This window comes from Sinocyclocheilus grahami, unplaced genomic scaffold (genome assembly GCF_001515645.1).
Source record: "Sinocyclocheilus grahami isolate Dianchi unplaced genomic scaffold, SAMN03320097.WGS_v1.1 scaffold1481.1, whole genome shotgun sequence".
Lineage (NCBI taxonomy): Eukaryota > Metazoa > Chordata > Actinopteri > Cypriniformes > Cyprinidae > Sinocyclocheilus > Sinocyclocheilus grahami.
The window spans coordinates 18508-34514 of NW_015506660.1; positions in this window are offsets into that span (position 1 = coordinate 18508).

The following is a 16007-nucleotide window of genomic DNA, read 5'->3' on the forward strand; positions in this document are numbered from 1 at the left end:
TTTGTTATTTATTTTAATTTTAGTTAAATTATGTCTGAATTTATTATGTCTGTATAGGTCTTTTATTAAGTTTTAGTTTTATTTAATTTGAGTTATTTTAATACTTCAATAAAATAAATGGAAATGAAATTAAATATATATTGAATTTATAAATGTGCATGTATGTATATATATATATATATCTGTGTGTGTGTGTGTGTGTGTGTGTATGGTTGCACATACACATATATGTAGTTGTTTTTTTTGGTGTTTGGCTTAGTGTTATGTTAGAATCATTATTATACTCATACCTTTTGTTCTTTAATATTTTTAATAGTTTTTAGCTTTATTTTTTAGTTTTTCATTTAAATGTCAAGTTTTGAAATTGTGTTGTATGCATTTGTCATTTTTATTTAATTTCTTTATTTTTAAAATGTGTATAAGTAGTATTTATAAAGTTTTAGCTTTTAGTTTTTAGTTGTTGTAATACTACAATTGATTGCTTCTGTTGTCCTCATTCGTAAGTCGCTTTGGATAAAAGCATCTAATAAATTACTAAATAAATAAATAAAAAGATTCTTCAGGCTTTTTCCACAATGGCAGTTCAAACAAAGATGGTTTGTCAAAATGTCCTGAAAAACTCCTTTTGTGTTCTTCAGAAAAATAAATAAATGAAATAAAACAATAATAATAATAATAATAATAATAATAATAATAATAATAGCATACCAACTTGAAACAATATAAGGAAATAAAGATGTTTCTTTAAAATTCTTAAATTTTGGTGATAATGCTAAATGCTTTTTTGTTCCTTTTTACAAAAATAGGAAATGCATTGAATGCATACTGTAGCTATCATTCCCACACTGAAATAAAAATTACACTTGTTCATTAACCAACCCTAACCCAGCTCACCTGTTGTAATACACCTGCATTATGTTGGCCTCGCATTTGTAAGATTTCCCTTTGTCAATAAAACACATGCCCATAAAAACTGTAATGGAAAAACTCATTCATTCCAATTCTGAGAGGCAGAGCGGCCCATCTTCAAAACTATGAGATTAATTCAGCATGAATTTTGCTAACTGACACTCTTTTGTAGAGGAAATTGGCTCCTTCCTAAGGCAGGGCCATTTTAACCACACTATTACATATTATACCAGATTCATTCTCTCTGTGTAAACTGAGAGGACGTGTGTGTAAGAGAGAGGAAAAATCCCTTCAGAGAGATATGCTGAGACTGTGAAGACAAAAAGAAATGCCTACACAACTGTAAAACGGTCTATAGAAAATCTATAAAAGCTTAAACAGAAAGATAGGAACAGTCAAACACTGTTCATATAAAATAAACATTGAGATTGCAAATGAGAATATGAAAATTAGAGAGAGGTTTGAAGAATACTGCATTGTAAGCTCACACTCAGGAGTTCAAAAGCTGATGTTCTTGGCAGGCTTGTGCTGGTAACCTTCCTGCATATGACATTATTTACATAAAGGACTAGGGCTTCCGAGAATTTTAATTATTGATGGTAGTCATAATGAATGATTTATTTAAGAAAAAAGCCAATCAAAAGAAACTCCCGACACAACCTAGGTAGTATTATATATTAATGTCTCAAGGACAAGCTGTCATTGTTCAGCCCTACCTAACGCTTCACGGGTACAGCAGAGAAGAGACAGCTTTTGTACTCGCTATCACACTTTAATGTCACTTTGGAAGAGTCTGAAATGGTGTCAAAACGTGCAGATGTGTGTGGAAAGAAAAATATGTCCCTATTATTAGGATTTAAAAAGTTTTTGTCTTGACTGTGGTTAGGCGGCATGTCACCACAGTGTGATTTTATCTTTCTAGCAAAATAGAAAACAAAAAAAGTTGCCTTAAAGGGGTTTTTCACCCCAAAGAAAGTAAATTGTGTCATAATTTACTCATAATTTACTCGTTTATTTAATAAATAATAAAACAAATAATAATTTTGAGGAAGCTATTTTGAAGAATGTTGGAAACCAAACAGTTGCTGGTAGCCATTGACTTCCAAAGTAAATTTCCCCTACTATGAAAGTCAATGGCAATCAGCAAATTTTGGTTTCCAACATTCTTCAAAATATCTTCTTTTGTGTTCGACAGAGGGTCAGAACTATCCCTTTCATGTGCTATAGTCTTCTGAAGTCATATAATAAATTCAGTCATATTACTTTTATTATTAGCATTTTTTTTATTTTGTTACAAAGATTATTATGAAATTCTAAGCATGAACTACGGAAGTCCTAAGAGGCCATGGATTATTATTTAATTATTATTAATTATCTCGTTATGTCGAGATCACGAGAAAATATTAAGTCGTGATCACGAGAAAACAACTTTCGTTATGTCGAGATCACGAGGAAATATTAAGTCGTGATAACGAGAAAACAACTTTCGTTATGTCGATATAATGGGATAATTAAGTCGTGATCACGAGAAAACAACTTTTGTTATGTCATGATCACGAGAAAACAAATTTTTGTTATGTCATGATCACGAGAAAACAACTTTTGTTATGTCATGATCACGAGAAAATAACTTATGTCGAGATCACGGATAATTAAGTCGTTATCACGACAAAACAAGAAAGAAAAAAAAATTATAATCCATGGCCTCTTAGGACTTCCGTAATGACCTCACCATCATTACACTTAGATTTATTCATTAAACATGAGTGCACAAAGTGTGTTTAATATGACATGAAGGTAAGAAAATGATGACACAATGTTAATGCAATGCATATAAGCTTAAACTGTTGCCCATGAGGTTTTCTTAAATTTGACCCCTGTCATTTAGAATAGGAGAATAATACAGACAACATGACTATGAGCCTTATAGTACATTAATGTATGTGCATTGCTGCATGTAATGACTCTTTGAGTTTTAATTTGCCATTGATCATCAATATTTGGAGTTTCTTCAGAATTTTTTTTGTGAGAAGTGGCCTCTAAGAAATTATATTTCAGCCCAAATTCTCTGCCTTTGCCTCGCAGTTATAGTTACTACATCTTGACTCATTTCAATCCAGTTCCAAACGAATAAAGGGTGACATGAAATGAATGGCTCCATCACAGTAATGACATTAGAAGGATGAAGATCCAGCCAGGTTCCTACAGCCTGCTAATACACAGCAACAAATGCATCAGGCAGAGAAAAAAGCAGCAAGCAATCATGTTAGCTGTAGATATTAGCCCGTGAGAATGTCACTGATAGACGCTGCAAATGAATGGAAGAATGTGATATACACCTAATCCAATAATATTGTGCCACTTCATGATAACCCGTGACTGAAGCCCACAATAAGTCACCTTGTTACAGGTATGTGGGCAAAAAACCTCTGGAAAAAAAATGCAGGAAAGGAAAGTATGAAATATGTATTGAGAAGTTTAGTGAAGGCTGGGTTACTGAATAATTTGAAAGATTGCAGACACATAAACAGCATAAAGGTCACAGAACATGACACTCTTTTAGATGAATGAAGACAATGAAATCGACCACACACACTTCGGTATGCAATTATCACACATTAAGTCACAAAGGTGCTAATGGCAATTGATCGTGCAGCTAATTAGGCATGATTTGAATTGAGCTATGATAATGAATGGTCAAAGGTCCATGTCAGGAGAAAAGAGATTGCATGAAGTCAACGGCCCTTCAATGTATGTGAAAGTACATTGAACAAAAATGTCATTGGATATCAGTGAGCCAAAATAAAACTAAAAAATATATTTGAATTAACATATAAAAACCTTGAATTGCTTAAATATATTACAAAATCTACTTCAAAAATATACATTTACAATCATAAAATGCATTTTGGGCGATATATTTTAAATAATGTAAATATTTATTTATTTATATATATATATATATATATATAAATTCTTTAAAGAAAATGGTAATATACGTAACTATATAAAATGGCCAAAAATATGAGGATATATAAGTGACTAAAATTTATATTTAGTAAACACATATAAAAATATATTTATGTTGATGTTTTGTAGAATCTATATTAGCTGACATGTTCCCTGTGTTGTGTTGGATTTTATGTTGATATTCGTGTTTATTGGTTCCATTTCCTGTATATTTCTATCATTAAAAACATACAATTAACTGCTTGTGTTCTCCTGCTTCCTTGTTCTCCAGCTTCACATTTTTAGTTTATTTTGACTGTGGGATTTCATAGTCCATATGAGAACATGTTTGCCTGGCAAAACTGAATTACAACTTGTGGAGCAGAGAAAACATTTTGTTTTCATGTTTACCATTACATTGTTATTTTCAAAAGATATACAGCAACCTGTGCTATCAATATATAAAGTAAAGGTCTGTTCTCCTGCCAGCAGAGGAATCTCCCATATACATTCATTCAGGCTTTTACGAGATAATTTTACAACTCACTGAGCCTCTGCCCTGACAGTATTAACAATGGTGCAATATCTGAAACATATACGACCATAAATCAGTGCAGTGTTAAACTGTTAACCTCTCCCTTTGGCTCATGTGCGTCACATTCTAGACTGATTCATATATGTTATGCATTATTTTATCGCACTGTAGTAATGGGCACGTGCACGTTTGTCCCAGTTTTATTATACAAGCAAACACAGCCTCAGTTATGAGTAAATATACACACCAACACACACAGAAAATACAGTTAAACACGTCTTCTGATGTGCAGTTCATGTGCTCCGGTGATGTACATAATTGAATCATACAGAGACACTTTGAGCAGACTTGTCTTTGAAGGAACCTCTTGACTTCTCTCTGACCTAGAGAAATGTGTCTACAGTCACACATGAGTCCTTTGATAATGTGGTATAACAGATGCATTGTCTATGCTAAAACCTGGGGCTGCTGTGATAGGAACCCATCACATCTGAAACAGCCAAACCCCCTTTCCATCTCTTACAGCCAACCCTTGTCTGGACTCCCCCGTGCCAGGCCAGGAATAAGAGGGCTTCCCTTGCCTGGATGTTCTATTCAGTCTCTTCACCCTCTCCAGACAGAGGCATTGGCAAGGCTGCATGCTGTGCCATTCCCTGATGCCCGTGCTAGTCAGGCCGCTGCCAGCCTGATTTTCTGTGCTATTTATTTATGTGTTCATGTTTGTGTAGTTTTAGGCTGCATCGAGCAATGCCTGTGTGTTGCATGTGGCATGCCAAGATGTTACAGTGGAAAATATACATGATACAGATGCAGAAAGAATGAGTATTAAGTATTATCCTTCCCTCTAGTCATATGTTTTATCCTGTACCACCAACACGTGGCTCATTTTGGAGGATTCCATTAAAGCCTCAGCAATACTTGCATATTATTATGTGTTTGCATGACACAACAACCAGAAGTGTGTATACATCTATACTATTATATGCACTTAAGTTCAAAAGTTTGGGGTCATGAGATTTTTTTTTTAATTATTATTCAACGTAAACTCATTAAATTGATTTAAAAGTTGCAGTAAAGACATGTTTCATGTTATATAAAGGATTCTATTTCAAATAAATTCAGTTCTTTTAAACAATCTATTTATCATAAATCCTCAAAAAAAATTATTAAAGTTTGCACAAAACATCAAGAACCACAACTGTTTTCAACATTGATAATAATAATAATAAATGTTTCTTGAGTGGCAAATCAAATTAGAACGATTTCTGAAGGATCGTGTGACACTAAAGACTGTTGTAATGACTGCTGAAAATTCGGTTTTGCCATCACAGGAATAAATTACATTTTAAAATATATTTAAACAGAAGACAGTTATTTTAAATTGTAATAATATTACACATTACCATATTTTTTATCAAATAAATGCAACCTCGATGAGCAAAAAATACTTCTTTCAAAAACATTACAAGATCATATGGACTAACTTTTGAACAATAGTGTAAATAATAGAGACACAGAAAGAATGAGTATTATCCTTTCCTCTAGTCTTATCCTGCACCACCAAAATCTTCATTTTCACATTGTCACATTAATTCAGAGGATTTCATCAAAGCCTCTGCAACATTTGTATGTTATGTGTTTGCATGACACAAAAAAGAGTTTAACCACCACATGGTTTAAAATAATTATATTATTAATTCATTAATATAAATATTATAATTTATACTATTAAACAAATATAATTTTTTAATGAGTATGGGACTGTTTTGTCTGATTTTAAGTCTGTACCCTCTTTAGAAGACTGGTAATATTGTGCACAAAGAGGACGGTAAAAATACTGTAAAAAATTACTGTGAATTTAACGGTAAAAGACTGTAAAAATGCTACAGTAAAAACCTGTTAAATGGTTAACGGTAAATTCCCCTACTATATACAGTGAAAAACTGTATTGGACATTACATGTAATTTTACGGCAGTATACCGTTTTTGGTGAATAACCGTAAATTGACATTCCCAGAATTCCCTGCATTACATTTCAAATTTGATGGTTTTTTTGTTGAAATAACTGTTTCTTCTTAGTTTTTTCTTATCAGTTTTGTATATTAGGGTTGTATGTTACACCTAATGTTGTTAAAGTAATGTTTATTGCATTATTTCAGTTTCATGTGTGTTACCATGATGGTGTTTAGTGTTTGCGTGAATGACACTGTGCACCTTCTATATATGTTATTGTTTAAAAGCTGCTTGTGATGGGCTTTGGTTCCTTATGTGACTTTCTCATCACCACCTGCATTTGGTGGTTACCAGTGTATTACAAAGGTACAAAACAGATTTCAGTACTTCAATAGGTTGGTATATTATATATATATATCAGTTAATGAAATTACAGTATTTAACTGTAAATTTAAGTTAAAACCGTAAAACCTAGAATGTTGCTACCGTATTTTTTACAGTAAAATTCCGGCAACCAGAGCTGCTGGTTTTTTACCGTAGATTTTACGAAAAATTTTTTACAGTGTATATATTTTTGGAGCTGCAGTTCATACATAAAAAATCCTGTATTATGCAAAATAATATAATAAATAATGACAGATTTTTTATTTATTTGAACATTTTAAAGATTATCCTCAGGTAAAGTCATGAAGTCCAGAGTGTCATTTGAAATATGGAACAAAAGTGACGTTTTCTAGGTGCAGGATAAACGTTGCTAGAGTGCCGCTTCTTTATGAGAGTGTGATGTTAAAGGCATTTTGATACAATCCTGAACTTAAGGCACAGAACAGCTAACCTTTCTAATGAGATCTTTGATGTTCTAAAGCGCAGACCAAAGGGACCAGGCGAGGAGAATAAGGCAAAGTGATCTGAATCTAATGGAATTGAGCAAAACCAAATGGACAAAAACTGAATTAAGATTAACTTGTTTAAGAATGTAAAGAGAATATTGTGTTTACAAAACGGGGATAAGTGATAATCTGTTTGAATGTTGATTTTCCAAAATGTTTACTATTCATTATTATCTCCAAAAATACATAATTTTCTGTACAAATTTTGCATGAAAATCCACATGCTTAGCTTAATATGTGCTAATTAGAGAAAGATTATATTTATTGATATTATTAATGAAATGTGAATCAGTGAAAGAGAGAGACATAGTGAGCACACTAAGAGGATGTACAGTGGTAGATATTAATTGTGGTTGTTGTATTAGAAAACAATGTGCAGATACACAAGGAAAGACAGCAAGAAAACAGAGAAACGAGAAGGGACTGAAGGGCAACCACAGAGTCCCGGTCTGTTGGGACCAGAATTTGCAAGGCACCAATTAGAAATGATAAAGCAAAGCTCCTCCAAAGTGACTCAGATCTCCTCCTGCAGCAGTGCAGAGGATCTTTGTGCACTCTGTAGACCGGCTCATTAAGCAAAACATAGATGAGTCTTAGCTTATCACTGCTGAACACATGCAAACCAGACACTATTTTTCTCAGGCACTCTACCTTTTTACTTGCTTTCACTGTCTGTTCTTTCTTTTATTTCTGTTTTAGCAGCAGAAAGCCATCTTTATTTGGTTGGGTCACTGACCTTGCATGATTGCTCTCTCTCTCGCTCTCCCTCAAAAGGGAATGGGAGCCATTTGAACTGAGAAACTTTCTTTATTATTTAGAAAATTGCAGGAGTTAAGTATTGCCTGGTGCAAAGGTGAGTTGAAAGAATTCTGCAAAGCCCCAGAATGTATTGTACGCCCAATAATTAGAGGCTTAAAGTCTAGACAAGGGCCACAATTCAAATTCAAACCAGTATGTATGGTAGTTTGGAGTGCCTATATCACAGCATTACTCTCATGCATGTTGCAATTCACACACTTTTAAGTGGGTTAAGCAGCCTTTACTCATCAGATTGGATTTCTGTTCTGACGGATTAGTCATTTCTAGTTCTGAATGAACTCAGACAGACAGAAGAACCAAAAGATGATAGTCTGTGAAGAGAGACGGATAAGAAATGCCATATTTCAACATTTACAAGCATGTTATATCTGTACACAAGTGTTTCTGCTGGGAATCTTTAAAACATGTACGAGCAGAGAAAAGGTGAGAGGCCAGTCTCCAATAAATCACATCTGTGGGTGTCTGACAGAAATCAAATGGACAATAAAAGGACAGAAAAAGCTGATTTCTACTGTACTACAGTACATAAAACAGCTTAAATAACTAAAGTACACTACCTTTCAAAAGTTTAGGATCGGTAAGATTTTTTTTAGTGAAAGTGTCTTATGCTCACCATGACTGCATTTATTTAATAAAAAATACCATGAAATTTTAGATCGTGAAACATTATTAGAATTTAAAAGAACTGGTCTTTTAAAAAAAAGTATTTTTCTTTTTTTTTTACCTTAAAACTTTCATTCATACTGGACCTGATCATTACTGGACCAAGAATCTACTAACAATGCCTATTATTGAGAACATGTTTCATGCTGAAAACAAAAATGTTAAGGTTTGTGTTCAGACTCAGTAGTGATCTCCTTTCCATAAACCATATGCGTCAATCTGACAGGTCTCTAGTATATTGAGAGAGAAATCTGGGTGTTGAATTGAAGGAGCAGCTGTGGGGAGACCTGTGCAAGAATGGAGTAGCATCTATAATGAACTCTGGGTTCACTATAGAAAAAATCATTTTATTCACCAGCTCTACATTACCTCAGTCAAACTTTATAAATATAACTCAGGGATCTCTGCGTTTTTCTTTAGATCCAATGTGATTGAGCGCACATTTTTGCATGGCACATGGCTATGCCCTGAAGCACCCTAAAGCAGGTTGTACATGATGCACTCCCTGCTATACCCAGAGTCCCCCTGGACACTCAACTATGTCTGCTGTGCAGTTTCAATCCTACCTCAATCCTAAAACTAGTTACTCCATAAAACCTATGGAGATAGTCCTGCCTATTACTTAAAATGTATGTTGCAAAAATGTGGAAATCACATCTACTTTGTCAGTAGTAGGCAGGGCCATCGCTAGCAGGGAGAAAGGTTGTGACGATTCTTCAAGAATTTTATTTCAGCCAATAAGGACCAGTTTAGTTAAATTGTTCCATTGTTTCATTTACATTGTTTTAAATTGTGGCCACGGTGTATTACTTTGTTCCCTTGTTTTAATTTAGTTAAACTGTGGCCGCTATTTAACTAAAACTAGGGAGCAACTTTGGAACAACATTGCATGATTTACCTAAAATGAGAGAACAAATTAATAAATTGTGGAAGCAAATTAAATAAAGTCATGGCTATGATATCTGCAGAAAGTGGTTTTAGAAGTCAGTGTTTGTTTTACTTAAATTTCACTTAACATAAGCTGACCTACAGGCCACAAAAATACATAAATTGATTTGTAAGCCTTCTGTACTGCAACAAAAATAGTGTTTTACTCCAAAGAGTGATAATGCTATTATGAAGAAATTAAATACCACTGATCAATATTTTCAGCAGAAATGATCCATTGCTTTTTTTGCATTTCTCATTTGTAAATCACGTTGGAGAAAGATGTCTGCTAAATGAATAAATGTAAATATTGAGCAAAGCAATTTTTTATCTCAATTCAGGCGTGTGGAAATTAAAGTTCTACATAACTTCAATATACAGCAGATATGTTCATAATCAAGTAAATATTATTTAAGACTGTTATATTTACAATGAGTCCTCAAATATTGGGATTAGATTTGTAAGAAACAAATCACTAAAAAGTTACATTCACTCACTCAATAATATATTGCAAAGTTATGTAGATTTTACTTAATTTTAATATGTAAATGTGTGGAGTTTTTAAGTGTGCTGTACCCTGTCCATTGTTTGTTATGGGAATAAATTTCATGCACCCAGGCCTGCATGTGTTAATCGTGCCACATGGCCTTTTGTTATCAGGGTTCAGACTTTCATGCACTCACACGCTCGTCTTTTTCCATGCATAATTGGGAAGCAGACGTGATTCACTCCAACACATACACATTCATACTCACTGGTTCATCCAATTCTTCTCGTTACTGTGCCAGTAGGAAGGCGGTGTCTGTTTGTCCTCAAGCAATTTGCCAAAGGCTTCACACTGCCCTTCACAGCTCACTTGGCAAGTGCCCATTAGCAATGGAAAAGGAACATGAAACATGCTGTCAGGTACATGATGCATGCATGGTCCTTATGCATTAAACTATGCACACATATATATACACAAACAAGCATAAAGTTACTCCTGCCATGTAAATCAAATTAACAATGGAACGCCATGTAAATATATGGACAATATCCAGCTGCAAAGTCACTGAGGCAAGCAGAATTCCAAATACTCCTCTGAGAGAATTAGCATTTTGCCCCCATGGGCAGGGAAAAAAGATTGATGGAGGAAAAGTGGTAGAGGAGAGAAAAGAATAAAAATGTCAGAGGAAAGCCTTTTGGATTTCTCCTGACAGCAGCCTCAGTATCATTCCAAGGTTCTTTTCAAAGTTCAACGCCATTGAAGGTTATGGATGCCATAAAATCAATTCCACTGGACAGATAAAAGGCAAAGAAATGCAATGTAGCTGTGATCAAAGTGCATTGTTTTGCCTTTTTTTCTTCTTCTTCTTCTTCTTCTTCTTCTTCTTCTTCTTCTGTCTTCTGAGCACAAGAGGTGTGTGGGTCAGAGACATGATGGTTTATGTTCAATCCAGGATTATTAGATGGATAGTCAGTGGCATTGTAGAATAGGCTGGTGGTACTGATTTGTAAGGTATAATGTACAGTCAGCCAGACGTATCAAAATAAACCTTGACATTGTGATCAGGACCCAGACAAGAAGCATTCAGTATCTTCGCTCTACGACAGGGTTGTGATCATCATGTCAGGGTTTCAGATTCCAAGTATTTTTTTCAACTTAAAAATTATAAAGTGTTAATTACAAACACTGGCAGCTGAATTGCTAAAAATTTGAAATAAACTTTGGCCTGTCCTTTATATTTTGTTACTTTGTAAAAGCAAGAAAATTTATAATAAAGTGGTTTATATGGAATGTGTGTTTTCATACAATATATTTCATATATTTGCTATTTTATGTTTTTAAATTTGTTGGCATGGTTTTACTGAACAATTTAAATAAATTTACAATTTGAGTCAATTTAGGTTAAATTAACATGAACTTTGGTATTGAAAACTTCTGAGCCTTTATAACTTTATAAAGATATTCCAATTAAATTTGAAAATACTTAATTTACTAAGTTAATTTAACTTAACTGCACAAGCAAAAACATAGCTCAATAAATTAAGAATTACAGTGTAATAAGACAGTAATATTAATACATTTCTGAGGTAATTTTCCCTACTCTCAATAAATGAGACTAAAGATCCCACCAGTTGAGTTTGTGTGAAATGAGAAAGAGTGAGTCTGTAGAGTGAGAGATGGAATCACAACCATTTATGTTAGCCCGATGACCTATGGAAAATTAAGTATTCAGAGAGCCACGTAATAATAATGTTTAAAAGTGGTAATTTTTCTTTGTCAGAAATATGTGGCATGCCCAATTTTCCTTTCTCTCTCTCTCTCTCTCTCTCTCTCTCTCTCTTGTTTTTTTTTTTTTTTTGGAAACTATCATTTTCAAACAATAGTGCAGTAGTTCTCAAATAAAAGATCAGAAAACTAATTTCAAACATACACCAGTGGTTACACCTTGCTCATTTCTTAAATTCAAAAAGGGTGAACTGGCAATTACATGTTGCTATGGCAGTGTGCATTTACTGAATATTGGCTAAATGGTTAAAGGGCATAAGTTCCATTACAAATTATACTGAAGCTCAAACAGTAGGGCATGGTGCTAGCAACGCCAAGGTCATGGGTTTGATTCCCAGGAAATACACAAGCCAATCAATTGTCTACCCTGAATACACTGTAAGTTGCTTTGGGTAAAAGCATCTGCCAATTGAATGCATGCATTATAGTAGCCAAGTATTATGACCCCCATTAAATAAAAAATGGCAATGAATGAGTGTATTAATACAAAAATATATATAAAGGGTCAAAAGAAGAATATTTTACTTTGGCGACATAACATATATACAGTGGGTACGGAAAGTATTCAGACCCCCTTAAATTTTTCACTCTTTGTTATATTGCAGCCATTTGCTAAAATCATTTAAGTTAATTGTTTTTCCTCATTAATGTACACACAGCACCCCATATTGACAGAAAAACACAGAATTGTTGACATTTTTGCAGATTTATTAAAAAAGAAAAACTGAAATATCACATGGTCCTAAGTATTCAGACCCTTTGCTCAGTATTTAGTAAAAGCACCCTTTTGATCTAATACAGCCATGAGTCTTTTTGGGAAAGATGCAACAAGTTTTTCACACCTGGATTTGGGGATCCTCTGCCATTCCTCCTTGCAGATCCTCTCCAGTTCTGTCAGGTTGGATGGTAAACGTTGGTGGACAGCCATTTTTAGGTCTCTCCAGAGATGCTCAATTGGGTTTAAGTCAGGGCTCTGGCTGGGCCATTCAAGAAAAGTCACAGAGTTGTTGTGAAGCCACTCCTTCCTTATTTTAGCTGTGTGCTTAGCGTCATTGTCTTGTTGGAAGGTAAACCTTCGGCCCAGTCTGAGGTCCTGACTCTCCACTCTGGAGAAGGTTTTCGTCCAGGATATCCCTGTACTTGGCCGCATTCATCTTTCCCTCGATTGCAACCAGTCGTCCTGTCCCTGCAGCTGAAAAACCCCCCCACAGCATGATGCTGCCACCACCATGCTTCACTGTTGGGACTGTATTGGACAGGTGATGAGCAGTGCCTGCTTTTCTCCACACATACCGCTTAGAAAAAACGCTTAAGGCCAAAAAGTTCTATCTTGGACTCATCAGACCAGAGAATCTTATTTCTCACCATCTCACAACTCCATGCGGGCTTTCATGTGTCTTACACTGAGGAGAGGCTTCCGTCGGGCCACTCTGCCATAAAGCCCCGACTGGTGGAGGGCTGCAGTTTTGACAATGATAGTGATATGATATGATATGATATGATATGATATGATATGATATGATATTATCCTATCATAGCATGCCACCATTTTCTACACATCATTGAGCTGAAAAGTAAACAGCATAGCAATGTTAAGCTATTACAAATAACAATAATTAAAAGAATTAAATATTCCTTGTAGTTACAGTTCAAATGTCATCGTTTTGGTCGCCGTGATTTTGCCAAGTAAGACATCTTTTGTTGATCCTGGATCAACATTACTGTCCAAAAATATAGACTAAACCCAATCCCTACCCCTAAACCTAACCCTACCCATAATTTATTCCTAAAATCAGTGTGAAGTGACAGCCGATTAACAAGGGTTTAGAAGCACCTAACCCTGATCGAAGTTAAGTTTGTTCAAGGTGTTTTTCTCAAAACCATGTACATTTACCAGACATTTCCAAGAAATATAGATAACCGCAATAGCATAGCACCTAAAATAAAACAACTGCTTTGAAATAAAGAAGAAGAAGAAGAGGAGAAAAAAAGACTCAAGAGCTCATCATTTGGGAACCATTTCATGGATTGAAGAACCTTCCCATCTTCATTTACTAAAAAGGTACAAAGGTAAAGATTACAGCTGAGGAAGTGCCAAAGAGCAGCAAAAAGGCTAAAATAACTGTTCAAGTAAAAAGGAAGAGGAAAATAAAAGGGACAGGGGATGAAAAAAAACAGTGAAACAGCTTTTAAAGGCAATTGAAAACCCATTAAGCAGTGACAGGAAACCAAAAAGTGGTGGGGAAAAATGTGGATTTGTTCATAATTATTGCACTCACATAAAAGGTCATGTAATAACCCTGCAGTGGCATAATCACACTACAGCAGCACAGCAGCACAACCTGTGTGTTTTAGCACTGACACTCATTCATAAAAAATGAATGAAAGGCCCGTGATTTATTATTATGATCATTGTTGCTGAACCTTTTGTTCACACTTTACATTAGTATCTGTAGTGTAATTAAATAAACACAGATTTACAGTACTGGAAAGTACCAATATGTAATTATGTCAGGGAATAGCATGTTAATACATATTGTTGTTGCTATTACCATTATAATTATATATATTAATGTGTATCATGGACACTAAAATATAATTTTTTTAATTAATAATATTATTTTAACATAAATAACTGAATATAGTCACTGTTGTCATAAACTTCAGTTACACTTTATTTTAAGGTCTGTGATACAGTGGAAATATCAGTTAATGAAAGAGTAATTTTAATTAACAGCATGTACTTATACTGAATAGGGTTAGGCTTTGGTTTAAGGTTAGTAAATGGCAATCATTTTTTCTCATCCATATAATTCTAAAAGTGTAGGAACTTGATACATTTTGTCACTGAAAACCATGTCCTATGGTGTGACACCATATCCTGATTTTAAATCGGGCAATTCCCCTGACAACTTTAATTAGTTGAAGGACCCCATTCAAGGTCATGTTACTGAAGCCCCCTGTCAAGCTCAAGTTTTGTTAACATGGTAGATTTTGTATCACAATTGTTCAAATATGTCACTTTTTTGGAACCAGTCTAAAAGTGTTACGTTTTGTTGTCCTTTGGTGCGACCCCCCCCCTCCCCCAAATGATATTTTTTTATTAAAAACTGTATGTTAAACTATTTAATCATGGGAAATTACGCAAATGTGTCTTTCTAACTGCTAATGACTGGTTAGCTTGGAAAAGCAAGGTCATAAACTGACACAAAAGGCTGAAACATCATTTGGTGTGACAGGTAAGAAAGCATAGGAGGAAGCATAGAGAGAAAATGATCAGTGATCCGCACAGAAGGGAGGAGATCCTAAGAGAGCGATTCTGAAAGTGAAATAGAATCAAATTGATGCCTTAAAATAAAAATATACATTTATTCACATCTTAATGAATATAAATTGAATATTAATAATATTTAACTGTGCCACACATGCAGCAGGGAGGTTCTAAAAAAGTGTCAGTAACATACTGACTGACTAAAGTGACTAAATTACTGAATTTTGTTGATTACAATTATTTTTATTTGTTTAAAAAAACATGTTGATATTGTTTGTATCAAAATTAAACTTTCTTTCTCCTTTGACATGTTCAAAATTAAATATAAATACTTTAATGTAATCCTTCAAATTAAAAGTTTGTCTTATTGTAAAAGTTTGTCTTGAAAATGTCCAACAAGTCCTAAGTAAAAAAAATATGTTATTCATAATTTCATTTTAAATTAATAACACTATATGAAACAAAGAAGATAAATCTCTCTAATACTGTTTGTATATCATTAAGATTTTTTTTTCTTAATTTTTGCTATGTCACATCCATAGACTGTATTAAACAATAGAAGTAGTGTCCGTGACGTCACTCGTAGGTTTCTGAAGAGCCGGCCGTTGCCATCTTGGCAGTGCGTCACTCCCGGATAATCAAAAATGGGCAAGAGGCGGGACGTGGGTGGAGCTGAGCTGACTGGTTGCTGAAACCACGCCCACCTATCTCAACAGTAGTGACAGCAGCGGCAATCCACCTGTCACCCATGTGGCCACACCCTTAATTATGCAGATCTTTAAGGCTTAATATAATTTAAATGGATGAGTTATAAAAAAA